The sequence below is a fragment of the Babylonia areolata genome, chromosome 19 (assembly GCF_041734735.1).
Source record: "Babylonia areolata isolate BAREFJ2019XMU chromosome 19, ASM4173473v1, whole genome shotgun sequence".
In the NCBI taxonomy this organism is placed as follows: domain Eukaryota; kingdom Metazoa; phylum Mollusca; class Gastropoda; order Neogastropoda; family Buccinidae; genus Babylonia; species Babylonia areolata.
In genome coordinates, this window is record NC_134894.1 from 12,869,257 (window position 1) to 12,887,331 (window position 18,075).

Sequence of the window (18,075 nt, forward strand, 5' to 3'; positions counted from 1 at the left end):
GATTATAAACCTCCATCAACTTGAGTGATGATGTCACAAATATGCCAATGACAAGAGATCGAGTCAAAAGAAATAAGCAGCTGTATAAGCATATGTGTAGCGTGCAGAGATATACCCAAGTAAATGGTTAAGTGTGCATAATCAGTAACGGAAAGGAATCTGTGTATGCACAAGAGATGTATATACACATGAATAATGTGCCAGTATGCAGACGCAGAGAGTTCTGGCATTGTGTACAGAATGACACAAATGCAAGTGTGCATATATTGCTATGTAGGGAATCTCAATGAGCAGATCTGAATGAATAGTGATAGAAATATAATTGTACGTTAATATGAAAATCGTATGAACATATCCCATAAGCGCACACACATGCGTATACCGAGGGATAAGTATACATCTATAAATGTAAACAGAAATGTGTATAAATATAGCAAGATATCATATATATATTTTGTTTGTTTGTTTGTTTTGTTGTTGTTTTTTTTTGAGGGGGGGTCGTTGTTGTTAATTTTGATAATAAATCAAAAAGAACAGAAAGGGAAATATTGTGATTTATTTCCTGTTATTGTGTACAACACAGAGTCAGGTCAGGTCTCTACCTGCCACAGGTACCATGTAACCCTGTGCTACCTGTCGCATGTGGGCAGATGGAGCTCGATAGCCTGGGAAGGCAGTCCATCTAAGACAAGGAAAAGTCTGAAATAAAACCCATGAAGTGCTAAGGAATGCAGGACAGTCTCGACATGCATTGACCCTGGGTCCATGGCCATGTCCTGACTTTCAGTAGCCGCGTCCCCGTGCCTCCGAGGAAGGTTTTTGAGCCAGAGGCTAGGACAAGGACAGTCTGATATAAAACCTACGACCCGAGGACCTCACTGTCACCGTCCCAGCTTGCTAGGCTATGGCAGATGAACCACGGGTGTAAAGGGTGGGGCCAGTACTGCGCACACTGCACTCCACCTAAAAATTCCATTGCGCAGGCTTGAAGGACACGTCCACGTCCGCGCCACCAACTATTCCAAGCCCTGTAGCGATGGGAAAGGGGCGAAAACGGCAGGTGGAAGATGTCACTGGAAGCCGCAGTTCCAATCCTGCATGCAGGCGGTTCAGGATATTGGTCGCCTGATTGTTGACCCGGAGGTGACAGCATCACTCGGCAGCACCCTGAACGACCAAGCAGCCTTTTCTAGGGACAGCACTGCTTGCTCCACACGGAGAGGGGCCTAGAAAAGGTGGTCCAAACAAATGCTCATCTCCATACCCCCCAGTTGGCTAGCCGCGGTCAACGGGCATCTCCAAACGCGGTCGAACAACAATAGAGAAGAAAAGGCCGGCACCTGCCTCACAATTAGGTGCAAAAGGACTAAAGGTAGCATGCTGGAACATCCGAACCATGCGTGACTCTGCAGACAGCAACCACCCAGAAAGGCGTTCCGCTCTAGTCGCACACGAACTTCAGAGACTGAACATTGACATTGCTGCCGTCAGCGAAGTCCGCTTTGCAGGGGAAGGCAGCCTCCAGGAACACGGCGCTGGGTACACCCTCTACTGGTCAGGCAAGCCAGAGACCGAGAGACGCCTTTATGGCGTAGGCTTTATGGTCAGGAGCACCATTGCCTCCAAGCTTGAAAACCTGCCAACAGGACACTCAGACCGAATTATGTCCATGCGCCTCCCACTACGGAACAAACAGCATGCCACTCTGTTCAGCGTGTACGCTCCAACCCTCCAAGCGGACCCCACAGAAAAGGTCAAGTTTTACACTGATCTGCGCAACCTCGTTCAGAACACCCTGCTGACGACAAGGGTCATTATCCTTGGCGACTTCAATGCCAGAGTTGGCCAAGATTCAGAAGCCTGGAAAGGAGTCCTTGGCAAGCATGGCGTTGGTAATTGCAACGACAATGGCGCCTTCTTCTCGAGTTCTGTGCAGAGCAGCAGTTTTCACAATGCTGACAGCAAACCCATTTTTCCACGCCCACAAGGAACCCTGAAACAACGTGATGCATCCTCGGTCCACAATGGCTCCTGCATGGGGATTACATCCTGATGCCAAAACGTACTACTGCCTAGCGGAAAACGAAAGTGATGCCCAGCCGATACTCCTAAGTGACCACGCCTTTGCCCCTGCACTAGGCTCCACTTCCAAGCCCAACCAGCGAAAGGAGGAGACCTAGAAAGGAAGGAATGCGAGGTCTGAACTGTCGGTCACTGAAGATGAAAGACTAATTCTGGCGAAGCTTCAGTACAAACTTGAAACCCGTGCCCACAGGCCACATCTCCAAAGCACTAGGGGCACTGTGAAATCAATCTGCAGTCCTCTGAAGACCAGGTTGCTGTCGACCAAGACAAGGCAATGTTTGACAAATTAAAGCGAGGAGATCCCAAGTTGATGTCGATGAAGAGTCAGCCAAGTGTACTGTGCACCAGGTCTGTGCGTGGAAAGAAAGTGAGGTTCGGCTCTATGAGCAACGTCTGAGACCAAGCTTCGTGAATTCAAAAATGGGTGGGTTTTGGAACCAACCTTGCAAAAGGGAGCTCTCAAATCAGGAAGGAAGGACACGTACTAAGGGTTATACGAACCCTTGAAGGCGGTGTAACGGTGCCATCTTACCTAGGTCCAGATCGTTTGCGCGCAGAACGGAAAGTGTTTCAAGGAAAACGTCGAGACACAGGTGGTCGAACATTTCCAGGCCGCGTCTTCAGACGCCCACCAGCACGTTACAGACATGGCGTCCTCCGCATTCTTTACACAGCCAAAAAACAGCACTGGCATGTGCCCAACGCTAGAATGCGGACATGTCAACAGATTGAACAGCTGGTGTGGCAAGGCGTGTTTGCCCGGTAGTACCTCCGGAGCATAAGAATTGGGGCCTCTACCTGACATGTTGGCAACTGCAAAAGTTGTTGGCGTCATGGCTGGGTCGGATCCACAGGGACACTCAGTGACTCCAGTCACCACTCATCCTGTGTAACAGAAAAGGGGGGGAAAATCGGAGTTAGTAAACAGGGGATATCCCATCAGCTCTCTGTGTGATGCGCATAGTCTCGCAGGAGTCCCGGCACAAAAGGGCTCGGTGCTTATCGCCGAACTAAACACTGACCTGACGAGTCCAGTATGGCTAGAGCCAAATGAGAGCGATATCACTGGTCATTGCGGGATTCGTTTCAGCTTGCTATAATGAAAATGTCTAACTAGAACAAAGCACTGGTTATGCGTACTTGGCTCTCACAAAGCTTTGACCCCAAGGGTGACAGAAGGTCTTGTGAGGGAGTTATGAAACGTTGGTCAAACCCCCAAAAATTGTATGGTCATTCCACTATATGGGACAGCGTTGGGTCATGGTCAGGTACACAAGCAACGGCCTTCGGAGCCCATTCAATTGGAAATGAGGAAACAGTTGTGTCCTTTGCGGGACTCTCACGATCTTCTGCTGAATGTAGAACCAGAAGGATGGACGGATCTTGTGGCAACCGTTCTGTAACGGTCTTCTCAGTACCGCACCTGACAGGCCTGATTCAAGCTCCTGAGGGGCGTTACAGAGCCCTGAACTCAAAGACATCTGAGGAACCCACTCCACAGAAGGTTTGTTTGGCGACAGGATGCAGGCCCTCGAGACCATGCAGAAGGCTCCACAGTGTTATAACGCTGGATCTGTCGCAGGTGATGGGGTTGGCGCTGAATCGGCTCTGCCTTGAAGTCGGGTCTGGAATAAAGGACGGGGAAGATCCATCCGCAAGCCTTGCCCCAGAGGGAAGATATTACCAGCCCTGCACATGAGCATGGAAGAGTGACTTAGGGTGAGTCTCCACCCAGTTGCAGTTTTTGGGCTGCAACCTTGGACGCCAAAACGACAATGGGAGGATGAGAGATGCCGGGGAGCTTTGACAAAGGCAAACACCATTGGCAGGCAGTAAAAGGGATGTTGAAACTAAAAATGAAGAAGACCAGGGGGAACTGTAAGTACTGTATTTGTACTGGCCCACCCTGTGGTATGGTTCGCAAATGAGGGTCCCCTACCGGCACCAAGAAGGCATCTTGATCGCTTTCACGGAGTGTGTGCCTTCGACCATCCTATCATCACTGGAGTAGATACATCACAAATGTCGAGGTCTGGGGGCAGGCCCAAAGGAACTATTTAGCAATGTCGATAGCAGGCTGCTATAAACCCCATCAACTTGGGCAGGGATGTCCAGATAGGCCACTGACCAAGATCGAGTGTAATAGGCGATAAGCATTATGGAGCAGTGCAGGGGACTACCCAAGAAAGGATAAGGGAAACCCTGAAGAAAGCTCTCGGTTTTGCCTGTTCACATTGACAATGCCAGTGAGACGCAAGGTTCGCATGTGAACGAGAGACCAATGCAGAGGCATCATCTTGCTATGTGGATCTCGCACCCTTGATAGGAAAACAAACCGTACGTCAACTTGAGAAAACGCAGACAAAGAATGGTGATAGGATTGGTTGCCTGCAGAAGGCTGTGTGCAAGTGTGGGGGGATGAAGAACCTGTTTAAATCATATTATTCTGGTGTATCTTGGGCATTCAAAAAATCTTTAAGGGCAATTAAAAATTCTTTTTAAGTCCACTGTAAAGGAGACGTGGCAATCACTGCAATCACACTGCAACATTTAGCCATTTTCTCTAGATCTAGATAGATGTACAAGTTTAGTTACACCTGCCGGAAATGTACAACACGGTCGATTCAATTTCTCTTTTATGTTCATTCTAGTTTTATAGTTTTAAAGTTGGTATGAAAATTGAATATTTTGTTAAACTAATAACATGTTGAGCCAAGTACAAGTACTCCTAAATGTCGTATGAAGTGAAAAGGACTTCATTTTGAGAAAAGTCAAGACTGGAATTTTTTTGTTTCATCGTGATCAGACACTAGCAGGTAATTGTCAATGGCAGATATTCAACAGAAGCCGACGTGATCAGCGGAATACCTCAATTTGGTCGGTCCGCGGCCACTGTGGCGCAGTCCAGACCCATAATTTGACCATTTTCAACTCGCTCGTTTCACTAACAAACTTAATTAAATGACACCAATCTTATACTGGAATAAAGTTCATTCTTTCATCTATCTTCCTGTGGTATTTGTTTTTATCATTCGAGTCAAAGTGGTATGCGCCGTGCGTTCAAACACAAAGGGTGTCGCGTCAATTTTTACTGCGGTGACAGACTCCGCCGTGCTTGCCGCGCGAGCTGAATATCATGTGTGTCACTCGATCGCTTCGCGCTGCATTGATTGGCCATGTAGAATAGAATAGAATAGAATACTTTTTATTGTCATAAAACCTTAAAGTTTATAAGACACAATGAGACATAAACATGAGCATATTAAGAAGAGAAACATTCATGAACAAATTTCGCCAGCCTTGGCTGTATTTCTGTTAGAAGGATCAATTCACTAGGCTTTGCATTTGGACGACATATACTGATTAGGAATCTGTGTCTGTAAGTATTGTACTTTACACAATTGTCTGAAAGGTGAATCTCATCTTCTAAACTGTTACAAGTACCACACAGTCTTTGTTCTTTCGGTGTATTTTTATATCTTCCCTGTTCGATTTGTAAGTCATGGGCGCTGATTCGTAGCATGGTCAGTGCTTTCCTGTGTTGTGTATTTGCTGTATTCTTTAAATATGGTTCAATTTTATAATTTGTCACAGCGTTCTTGTAAAATGCTAATTTAGATGAACTGTCATGTTTCTGTTTAAAAATTTTTATATATTCATTTTCAAGCTTCTTGGATACAGCATGCTTTAATCTTTTAACACTAAAAGTGAACTGATTTTTCCAAACATGATCTAATCCAGTGCTAGTTAATACATTTCTTATGAAAAGTAGCCACTGAACATTTTCATTTGTTTGACGATACATGCAGTTATATGTTGTGTATACAAGTGAATTTTGAGGAAGCTCTAATATGTGTATCCAATAGCCAATAACTTGACATATTATTTTTAGGCTAATAGGAAATCTTCCTAATTCTCCTAAAACGGGGAGAATCATTGCCCTTTTATGTACACCAAGTAACTGCTTACAAAACTTGACATGAAGTCTTTCATGTGGAAATTTGTTGAAAAGACAATCACTGAACAATTCGAATAAATTAAACGATACATTTCCTGTAACATCATATGGGAACCAAACTTCTGCTCCGTATGTTGAAATAGGCGTTATCAAAGTATCATATAACTGACACATGATATCTATATTCATATTTGTATTACGAAATGTTCTGAGTAGCACATGTAGAGCCTTATTTGCTTGATTTTTAAGATGACCTTGTGCTCGACTTAAGTTGCCATTTCTATGAAATATAACCCCTAGATATTTATATTCTTCTGCTGTTTCAATTATGTCATCTCCACATTTAAAATGTATGGGTATTATAGGGACAGTTTTTGAAAAAAACGATTACTTTTGTCTTTTCTCTATTCAAACGCAAGCCCCATTGACTGCAGTAAGAGTGTAAAATGTTAAGCTTTTGTTGCAAGCCGTCTTTAGATAATGATAAGATAACTAAATCATCTGCATATAAAAGACACGGGATTCTAGTAGATGAAGTGTTGTGAATTGTTGGGGAGTTCATATCTGTGGTGATATCATTTATGAAAATATTGAATAGAGTTGGGCTGAGTGTATTTCCCTGATGTACCCCTTTTCGAATAATAAATTCTCTGCTGAAATGATCTTGTGATTTTGCGTAGATTTTAGCGTTCGTATACATATTTTTTTTTATGATATTGAAACATTTACCTTTTATTCCTATCCGGTGTAGCTTCACCATCATTGCATCATGCCAAACACTGTCGAACGCTTTTTGAAAATCTACAAAACAACCATGTCGACTGTTTTTTCTTTTTATTATCTCATCTACTAGCTTTTTTAAAACAAAGATTTGATCAGTGGTTCTATAGTTTTTTTCGAAATCCGGCTTGTTCTTTATCAAAACGTCGTTAGTCTCCAGATATTCATTCATTCTTGTATTCAGGATTGTACAGAATACTTTACCTAATGTATTAGTCAGTGTAATCCCCCGATAGTTATTTGGGTTCATTGGGTTGCCGCTTTTATATAAAGGGATACTGATACCAGTTTTCCAATTGTCTGGATATGTACCTGTTGTATATATTATATTATATAGCTTTTGCATGACAGGTAACAGAACCGGAAGACTGCTTTTGATCATCTCATTTGTTATTGCGTCCCTTCCTGGAGATTTTTTGTTTTTTTGACTTAGGCATGCCTTTCGTATTTCTTCTTCAGTAATTTCTTTATTGAAACTTAATGTAGTACCATCATCTAACATTTCAGTGTTTTCAAGTTCATCTTGAACTTTTGTTTTTTGCTCGTCATTTATTTCCACGTCTTTTCCAATTAAATTTTCTAAATGATAAATCCATTTTGAAACACTTAATTGATGTTTACATACGTTCTGTTCTCCCATTGTCTGTAACGTTTTAATTGTTTTCCATGCTGACTTTGGATCTTTATTGAGCGCCTCGTTTAATTCTTTCACTAAGAGATTTTTATATGAATGTTTCTTTTGCTTTACCAGTCTGTTATATATCTTGCGTTTAGCAAAATATTTTTGACGTAAAGACTGATTGTATGGCTGCCTATTTAACGCGTTCAAAATTGATTTAATGTCTCTCCTGTGTTGATAACAGTCTCTGTCAAACCATTTTTTTATTTCTTCGGCGTTTTTGCTTATGAAATCTACATTCTTTTCTTAGACTATCATTCGCAGCTGACGTCATTATTTGTGTGAATTCATTAACAACGTCATTCACTTCGATATCATTAACTATAGACTGATTAACAGTTTGACTGCTCAGTTTGTTATATATATTATGTATTTGTTCCTGTATCCATGGTAAACCTAAAGCTTTGACATATGCTGCTGATGAATATTGATCCCAAATGTATTTTTTTTATCAGTATAGTTTGTTTAAATGTATTTTTAAGTAAACTTCTATCATGAAATTTATCTACTATATTTTGTTTTTGTCTCCATAATCCAGTCATAAATAATTTTAATTCTAGTTGGCAATGATCAGAAAATCTTGTAAGAGGGTGAACTTTCATGTGTAATATTTCCTGACAAATTGCCTTAGAGCAAATAAAATAATCTACAACACTGCTACCATGCTGATTATAGCATGTGAAACGTCCATGAAGATCACCCAGTGTTCTTCCATTACGGATGCACAGATCATTGTCAATGCACATTGATATCAATCTTCTGCCAGTTCTTTATATCAAAGAGTCCATGGAATTTCTATCACACTCTGTGTCAAATGAATAAGTACGTGGTAAATTACATACATTGTTATCAGAATCCATCTTAATGTAATCAGTAACTTGCGCAGTTCGTGCATTAAAATCACCACACAATTTAACATTTCCTTTTAGTGTTAATTGTTCCACGCTGTCCTCTATCTTGTTCCATATGCTCGCGGTGGGATATATACACATCCAATGTAAATATCATTGTCATTGTTGGTCCCAGGTGTCATTAACCATACTAGATCACTGTTACTATATGGTAGAATTTTGACGTATCCTCGGATATTTTCTTTGATATATACCGATATACCACCAGATGAACTTGCTGCTTTACTCCGTTTTTGTCGTACATAGTGAATTCCTGGTGAGAATTCTGGAAGATATATATCATGTGCACTTTCTTTATTCAGGTGCGTTTCTTGAAAAAAAAAAAGTATGTCATATTCTTTGAAATCCCGTGAAACATCGGGTTCAACTAATTTATATATCTGAAGTCCGTCAATTGTCTCTTTATAACCCTTAAGGTTCCATGATAATATCTTTAAAGTTGTTTTTGGCATCAGACAATGAAAAAAAGAAAAAGAGAAAGAAAATAACCCAAAATATATAATACAGTTAATGCGCGTTAACTCAATACAATATTGCCTGCAAGATCTACAATGTCAGCATTTCATCAGTAGATGCAATAGTTGCTTGTTGGCCTGTCATTGTTGTACCAGTTTTTTCTCCAGTGGTGGTCCACTGCATGACGGCCACGACCATCTTCCCTGACGTCATAGTAGACAGAATTATCATATCGCCCTTGATTGTATCTTTGACTTGTGGCAGTGTTCATGTTTGACGAACGTGGTAGACGATTCTGTGTAGCGTGCTGTCGTGCATGACGCAGTCAAAGAACCAAAAGGCAGCCGTCTAGGGCGAGGAAGATCATGGATGGGGCAAGCAGAAGACACAATCCAGCTAGTATGCCGACTACAAGACCTGAAAGAAACAAAAGAATGGGAGAAAAACCCCGAAAACCTCAACCATCTATTCAACACAGCCATTTCACCCACTCTAGGAAGATATTGTCGGGAATGGCCAGAGGGCAAAACTGATGCGGAAGTGAAGCTACTCATAGAAGAAAACAGTAAAGAAGAGGACATCATCATATACACAGATGGCTCAGTCACCAAAGACCAATCCGGTTGGGGATTCACTGCGAAACAAAATGGAAAAACAGTTAGGGAAGAGAATGCTGCCTACAAAGTCACAACCTCCAGCCTAACGATGGAAGTTGAAGCTGTGACACATGCCCTCCAGTGGCTATCGTCCATCCATACGCCCGGAAACCAACATGCCATGATTCTAACAGACTCAATGAACCTCATACAGAAAATTGAAAACGGAATGGGAAGCCCAGAGTGGCATAAGGCAATGCGCAACTTTCAGATAAAAAAACTCACATGGTCATACTGCCCGGGACATGCAGGAGTTAAGGGAAATGAGCGAGCTGACAGACTTGCTGGTAACGCAACACCAACGAGCGGCCTACATCTAGGAAAATCGGAAATCCTCAGAAAAGTCAAAGAATATCAAAAAGAACAGGTACAAGGCCATCACACCATCGATCGCCTCAAAGAAATAAAAGCAGAGAGCGGGAGCGGCCGTAAGTCTAACATGAAAGGTTGAGCACGATGCTTTGCAAATCAAACAAATATCGGCATCATTTCCAAACCAACAATGCGCAAACTTCTTCAAAACGGAACAGAGTCTCTGTGGGCTTTTCCAAATACAGTAGACTGAGCAACACACTAGACGCCACATTCTTGGCATCAGAGATCTTTTCCCATCCCTCTTGCGGCCAATCAGTGGCAGCCTCTGTGCGTGTGTGTATGTATGTGTGGGTCTATGTTTTTGAGTGCGTTTGTGCATGCGTGAGAGTGTAAGTGTACACAAGTGTCAGGAGAGTTCTGTGTATGTGTGTGTGTGTGAGGGGGGAGGTGGGGGTGCAGGTAGGAGGTGAGGTAGAGGATGAGGTATGTGAGTGTATGCATGCCTACACTGTGGGAGCATCAGGATATTGGAACGTATATATTATATATATATCTTTGTATATATGTGTGGGGGGTTGGGGGTGGGAGATATGGACGTGTGTGTGTGTGCTTGTACAAGTAAGTGTTCATCTGTGTGTGCCTGTTTGTGTGTGTGTGTGCCGTGGAAGCTGCGATACATAGACTAGAAACTCCGAGTGTGTGGAGGAGGGGGTAGAGGAGGTGCAGGGAAATTTGTGGTGTGTGTGTGTGTGTTGGAGCTCATGTACGTTTATATGCATTTGACTGTGTTTTCATATCTATGAAACTGCGTTTTGGGGGCATATCTGTTATGCATGTGTGGGTGTATGTGTGAATGTGTGTCTTCATGTTTTATATTTATTTGGTTATTTATCATCATTGTTGTCTTATTTATTTAATTATTTATTTATTATTATTATTATTTTATCATTATTTTCATTACTACTATCTTTTTTTCATTTTTTTTTCATCATAATTATTATTTATTTATTTATGTATGTACGCTTATATATATATATAAATATATATATATTTTTTTCTTTTTTTATTTCCTCAAGGCCTGACTAAGCGCGTTGTGTTACGCTGCTGGTCAGGCATCTGCTTGGCAGATGTGGTGTAGCGTATATGGATTTGTCCGAACGCAGTGACGCCTCCTTGAGCTACTGATACTGTGCTGTCGGGATCTTCTCATCTGTCCAATGTAGGTGACGTTCTCTTCGTTGTTGCGATAGAAACCTCTGTCGTCTTGTATCCGTTGTAGAATCCAGCATTGTGGTTGTTGCTCCTGTCGTAGTTTCTTCTGCGGAATTCTCCCTCTCTTCGTTGTTGCTGGCGTGGTCTTTGGTACTGGCCTGTTGTTTTTGGAATATTGTTAGTCGAGGAATATCGTTTCCTTCTAGGTCTTTCCCACAAAATAGCTTCCAAATGTCGACCAATGTTTCCGGCAAGGATACTGTCTCCTTTCCTGTTTGGGTGGATCTCGTCTTGGAGATGGCGAGTTGTCTGAAGGCTGTCGTGTCCCAGGAAGGACACGTTGTCAGCGTCGTGTAGTTTTGTGAAGGCCAGGGCGTTCAACAGCTCCACTTTGTGGTTGAGTTCATCTGATTTTGTTGCAGTTGTTTTGCTGATTATAATTTTTGTTGTGGGGTGTTTTGTTCTGATGGTTGTGACCGCTGCAACAGGGTTGTTGCATGTTTTTTCAGCTGTCATATTTTTTAGGTCGTTGATACCAGAGTGAATAAGTATGGCGTCTGGGTGTTCTAAATCATGCATGGAGAAATTTTCAATTGTTGACAATCTTCTTTTATCAATGTCCAGGATAATAAGTCACTTGAAGACTTTACAGCCATGTTGATTGAGGGGGCTGCCTTTCCCGGCTCAGCTGTTGATCCTGGTGTGACTGAGTGTTTGCTGCTGACCGGTGTCTGGTGTTTGGTTTTGTCATGAATACCCGCAGAATATGTGTTCTGACTATTGACAGGGCACAATTCAACTGATGGTTTTACGATGGATGTTGATTGAACAATTTGATTTGAGGGAATGGACAAAAGTTTTGGGGTAGAGGGTTCATTCACAGTGGGTTTCTTTGGTGAGAAAAAGGACTTGATGGACGATTTCAGGTTTGTAAATGCCTTCTCTTCTGTTTGGACTGTGGCATGGGATGTGGTCACTTGAATGGATGGTTCCTGTGGGAGTTGGTGGGACCGTAGAGCTTCTTTTATATTTCATTTATTTGACATCAGTTCCTCTTGGTGTTTAGGAAGTTGAAGATCGGCAAGGGACGAGGCTACATTTTCCACTGCGCGCTCGAGGTTCCGCAGGATTGACGTCACTGTTTGGTGTTGTGACATCAATAGCTTATTTGTGACCGTGCCAGGATAACTGACGTCATCTTCGTTTACGTCATTTTTAAGTTCTGTTTCTTTGGGAAATATGTTTTCTGCTATAGCTTCATCGTAGAAAATGTCACTGCAAACTTTGCACGTATACTTGCGTGAAGATTTCACGAACACACAAATCTGGTAGGTTGGGAGGTTTGTACATGAAAAATGAATTTTTTTTTTGTGACAGTCGGAACATCGCAACGTGCGTTCTTCCGTTTCTTGTCCACATAAGCAGCCTTTCCTGTTTTCTATCATTTCATGGTTATCTTCATCACGGTACATCTGATCAATTGTTACTTCATCGTTTTCATCATTCATGTACTCACCGACATCGTAGATTGTCGGGTTTTCATGTCCAGCAAGTCGCAATGCTTCAAGTGCTTCGGCCATAGTTTCATAACCTTTATATGCTGCTCTTGAGAACCCAGTAACTGATCTTGAAGCGTCGTTCCAGTGTTTAAAAATTCCGCATTTTCTTCCGTTGCTGACGGCGTACAGTTTATTCTCTTTCCGTTTTGTTGCCATTTGTCGATGGTTGGCTGACAATGTATGAGATTGCAGATCGATTGTAATTAAAATGAAGCGAATTTCTTGTTTACAGCCATTTGTTAACCGGAAGTAAACTATGTCACTGGAAAGCCAGGATTCTCACGTTTTGATTGGCTAGAAATTTGTTGGGGTTTTCACAGGAAGTCGATCTGAAAGTCGCAGCGAAAGTGTGAGACTGATGTTTGCGACCCTATAACATACGAACCAGTGTTTCATATCACGAGCAAATTACAAGAAAAGAAAGTTTAAACTATGCACTTTCAAGTGCAATTCATGGCTTTGTTATAAAGAAAGAGTCGCGAACGCGCTTTGGAAGAAAAACGAGTGACCGATTTCGCAGCTCGACCATGGCGGCGATCGAAGGAGCCTCCTCCGTCTACTCGTTATCATCGTTTGAAGAATGGAAAACACGCCAACTTACAGGTTTGTAAGAAACACAATTTTTTCAATTTGTTTATTTTGAAAATAAATATAAGTAGTATTTTTTATATTTTTGTGGGTTTGGATGAATCCTAACAACTTTGCTTCAGCAGTGTTGATGTGTAACTGGGAACAGTAACGCTTCGTCAGTCACGTTATTTTTTTTAGCACAATTATGATCTTTTATTCGAAAATTTACCGCGATCGACAGCTGTATCTAGAATATGAAGTGTCAGATTATTCAGTAATTTTTTGTTGTACAAACAAGGGTTTTGAGTTAGTGAGAGCGGATTGATGGTTTAATATTGTGACCGACGTCGGACAGCATGGGAACACGTGTATCTTTCCACTTCTGTTCTGATCGTCAAACGCCAAGACAATTTCACGCGTCTGTGTGTGTGTGTGTGTGTGTGTGTGTGTGTGTGTGTGTGTGTGTGTGCGTGCGCGCATTAGTATGTATCTTATATGCTAAGTGTGTATGCACAGAGTTAGTGTCTGTTGAACTGATGTAGCATGTATACATGAGGTTGCCTGAGTATGGATTAGTCAGTGTGTGTGTGTGTGTGTGTGTGTGTGTGTGTAAATGATGTAAAGAATAAATAACTTATATGATTAGTAAACATGAAATAAGTTTAAGATATGTTGTTACATAACACTTACATCAATTTAAGTGAAACCATTACAGTGGAGTAGTAATGAAATTAGTAGATCATGTATCAGTGCACATTCATCACACACTCATGCACACACACATATAAATGATATATATGCAAAAGCATCCATGAAATGAAAAAAAAGTACTTTAAAGCATTAGAGCTGTCTCAAATTTCATGCCTGTGTATTTCAGATGATGATCAGTATAAAGCCTTAAGGGCGACTGTTGCACACAGTGGACGAGGAAGACCACCATCAGCACCCAAGGTTCCATTCAACAACAAACTCTTGATGCAGTTAAATATGTTAAAGCATCAAGAAAACAAAACCTGGGGGGAAATGGAACATTTTCTACACAAATTGTTCCCAGAGTGTACCTTTCCACGTGTGGTGTCAATAGTTGAGCGCACTGTTAAGGAATTCAGCAAGTGTGAAACGATCAGTGGTGCTGAATGTTTTTTACAAGAAAGGAAAGATTCATGCATCTTCCCTGGCCCCTCCAGTCAGAAGTTTGGAATTACATGTGCAGATCTTTTGAAAGGAACTGTAGAGGACCGTGAGGCTTTACTCAGTTGTCCTATTGGTCTTGTGTCTGAAGTATGTCACTTAGCTAGGATATTGAGGATAAAGGATGCAACATTGCATAAATGACACCTGGTCAGAGATTTGCCACAAATCCAACAGCTCAAATTAAAACTGGGGAGGCTCGGAGCAGATGAGGCTCGCCTGTGTAAAAACAAGTAAACCAGGGGGAGAGAGTGCACTTCAAGATTTTTTATAACTTCCTTTTGAAAGTGCAGAGGTCATCAGAGACAGCAGGAAGAAGCAAAAAACTGTCAAAACAGCTACCTCCTAGTTCAGACCCAGAGCCAGCATGCAGCAAAGAAAAAAATGAGGACATTATCACACAGGAACTAAGAACAACAACAGAGGAGGTGTCATTTCTTAAAGCAAAACTGAGTGAAAAAGAAAGGGAACTGCAAATCAAGGATGCTGAAATGACTGGACTTCTGTTATGTCAAATATGCATATTTACAATTACTCTGGTGATATCCGACAGCATAGTATCATCATGATTGTAAAAAAACTTGCTCATTTGTTACTAAAAACCATATACTTTGTGACTGTTTTCATTGTTTTTTGCATTTCTGATAGCATTAAGTCTTCAAAAAAACTGTATTCTACATACTTTTCTGAACATGCACATATTTGAAATGTTTTTGTAGCATGAAAAATTTCTGAGATATCAACATCATAATTCGGCATGTTATCACTGTGTAATCAGGCCATTCGACACTTGACAAAACTGAATATTTTGCTATTTTGGAGGCACTGTCTCTCTCTAAGCATGTTCTTGAGTAGGCCAGAAAAAAATTCAGCATAAACTAGGTATTGGTGGTACCAAGTACAGCAAAGAACAATGTGGTAAGTCTTCATCTTAAAATTTTATGACAGTCTAAAAATAGCAATTTGTTAAATCTGTCAAAACGCGTCATTTTTGCACATTTTTAGATGCCGTTTTCTTAAAAACTACTGGGTATAATGCAATGAAAATTTGCATGTGAACTTAGTTTTTTTATGTTCTTTCCAATGGTGTAATTAGTTTTTAGATATGTTGAAGTTCTCCTAGTGCATTTAACTTAAGTGGTCCTACCTACGGCTCAATGCAGCATTCTTGGTCCTATTCTTTTTGTCATCTTTATCAATGATCTTCCTGGACATGTGAAAAGCAACGTAAAGATGTTCGCAGATGGCTGACCATGGCCCTCAAGACCTACAGGATGATCTGGACCAACTACAGAACTGGAAAAACAAATGGCAGCTTAGATTCCATCCACAGAAATGCTGTGTCCTCAAAACGGGAGGGAAAAAGTTTGTGGCAAGATATGATATGGAAACCAGTGACGTAGATGGAAGTGAGTCACAGCCTACTCTGGTGGAAAGTGAGCTAGAGAGGGACCTTAGTGTGTTGATCGACAGCAGTTTATCCTTCACAGAACAGGTAGCACAATCTACAGCCAAAGCAAACAAAACTGATGGCATCATTCACTGATCCTTCTATCACTTGTCGCAACAGACCTTTGTTCAGCTGTACAAGCTTGTCTGTCCACCACTGGAGTATGGTCACTGTGTCTTGCAGCCACACCAGAAAACACTAAGCAGTGAAATTGAGCAAGTGCAGCACCGAGCAACAAAGCTGTTGTCATCTTTGAGGAATAAACCTCACCAGGATAGACTGAAGATTCTGAGACTGCCAAATCTGGAACACCGGCGCCATAAAAGGGTTATGACTGAGAGATATAAATACCTTCTCCATTATTACGACATTAAGCTGCCAAAATTTTAGCTTGCCTGTGGAAGACTGAAGAGACCGACAAGGATACAGTTTTAAACTCAACATTAAAAGAAACTTCTTCTCAAACAGGGTCGTTTCCCTATGGAACAGCTTGCCAGATAGCATCTACGTTATTAAAAGAATGCAAATCTATGAGCTATCAACAGAGACTTATGTATTTAAATCTGCATTCATTAAAGGGTAGAAGGCTAAGAGGGGATTTAATACAAACATACAAAATGTTAAATTGCTATAATGACGTCAATTGTGAATAAAATTTTAGAATGTCAGATTATGACAGTACAAGAACTTCAATGATGAAGATTTGTAAAGAGCATTGTAATACTAACCTAAGGAAAAATTCATTAACTAATAGAACTGCACAAATATGGAATGCACTAGTAGTAGTAGTAGTAGTATAGGGACTGGCAAGTCATCTGCCTAGAACTCTCGGCCTTTTTATGTCCCCATCGAATCTTCATCTTCACTTCTTCCATTTATTTATTTTCTTCTTTTGTTTGTTGTTGTTGGGCAAAGAATACCAAAAAGAACAGGTACAAGGCCATCACACCATCGATCACCTCAAAGAAATAAAAGCAGAGAGAGGGAGCAGCCGCAAGTCTAACATGAAAGGTAGAGCATGATGCTTTGCAAATCAAACAAATATCGGCATCATTTCCAAACCAACATTGCGCAAATTTCTTCAAAACGGAACAGAGTCTCTGTGGGCCTTTCCAAATACAATAGACTGAGCAACACACTAGACACCACATTCTTGGCATCAGAGATCTTTTCCCATCCCTCTTGCGGCCAGTCAGTGGCAGCCTCTGTGCGTGTATGTGTGTGTTTGTGTGGGTCTGTGCTTTTGAGTGTGTTTGTGAATGCGCGAGAGTGTAAGTGTACACAAGTGTCAGGAGAGTTCTGTGTACGTGTGTGTGTGTGTGTGTGTGTGTGAGGGGAGGTGGGAGTGCGGGGGGAGATGGGGTAGAGGATGAGGTATGTGAGTGTATGCATGCCTACACTGTGGGAGCAACAGGATATTGAAACGTGTGTATATATATATATATATATATATATATATATATATATATATATATATATCTTTGTATATATGTGTGTGGGGTTGGGGGTGGGAGATATGGGCGTATGTGTGTGTGCTTGTACAAGTAAGTGTTCATCTCTGTGAGTGTGTGTTTTTGTGTGTGTGTGTGTGTGTGTGTGTGTGTGCCGTGGAAGCTGCGATACGTAGACTAGAAATGAGTGTGTGGAGGAGGGGGGTAGAGGAGGTGCAAGGTAATGTGTGTGTGTGTGTGTGTGTGTGTGTGTTGGAGCTCATGTACGTTTATATGTATTTGACTGTGCTTTCATATCTGTGAAACTGCATGTTTGGTGCATTTCTGTTATGCATGTGTGGGTGTATGTGTGAATGTGTGTCTTCATGTTTTACATTTATTCGCTTATTTATCACCATTGTTGTCTTATTTTTTTTATTTTTTTTTTTTATTATTATTATCATTTTATTAGTATTATTATTATTACTACTACCTTTTTCTATATTATAATTATTATTTATTTATTTATTTATGTAAGCTTATCTATTATTTATTCCCCCGGTTTTTTTTTGGTTTTGTTTTGTTTTCTCAAGGCCTGACTAAGCGCGTTGGGTTACGCTGCTGGTCAGGCATCTGTTTGACAGATGTGGTGTAGCGTATATGGTTTTGTCCGAACGCAGTGACGCCTCCTTGAGCTACTGAAACTGAAACTGAAACTGTTGGGCAGGGTATGCAAGTACACTTCTGCAAGAAACTTTGTTTTAGTCATCATAATCAAAAAATTTTTCTTTAAAGATGGTGGTGTTGTCCTGATTTTTAAACG

The 18,075-nt window shown here is 41.2% G+C and overlaps 1 protein-coding gene across 1 annotated transcript in view; it reads right to left on the minus strand.

The window, feature by feature from the left end:
• Window positions 1-18,075, minus strand: part of LOC143293463 (dihydropteridine reductase-like) — a 34,852-nt gene that overhangs the window by 15,656 nt on the left and 1,121 nt on the right. The window lies entirely within an intron of this gene.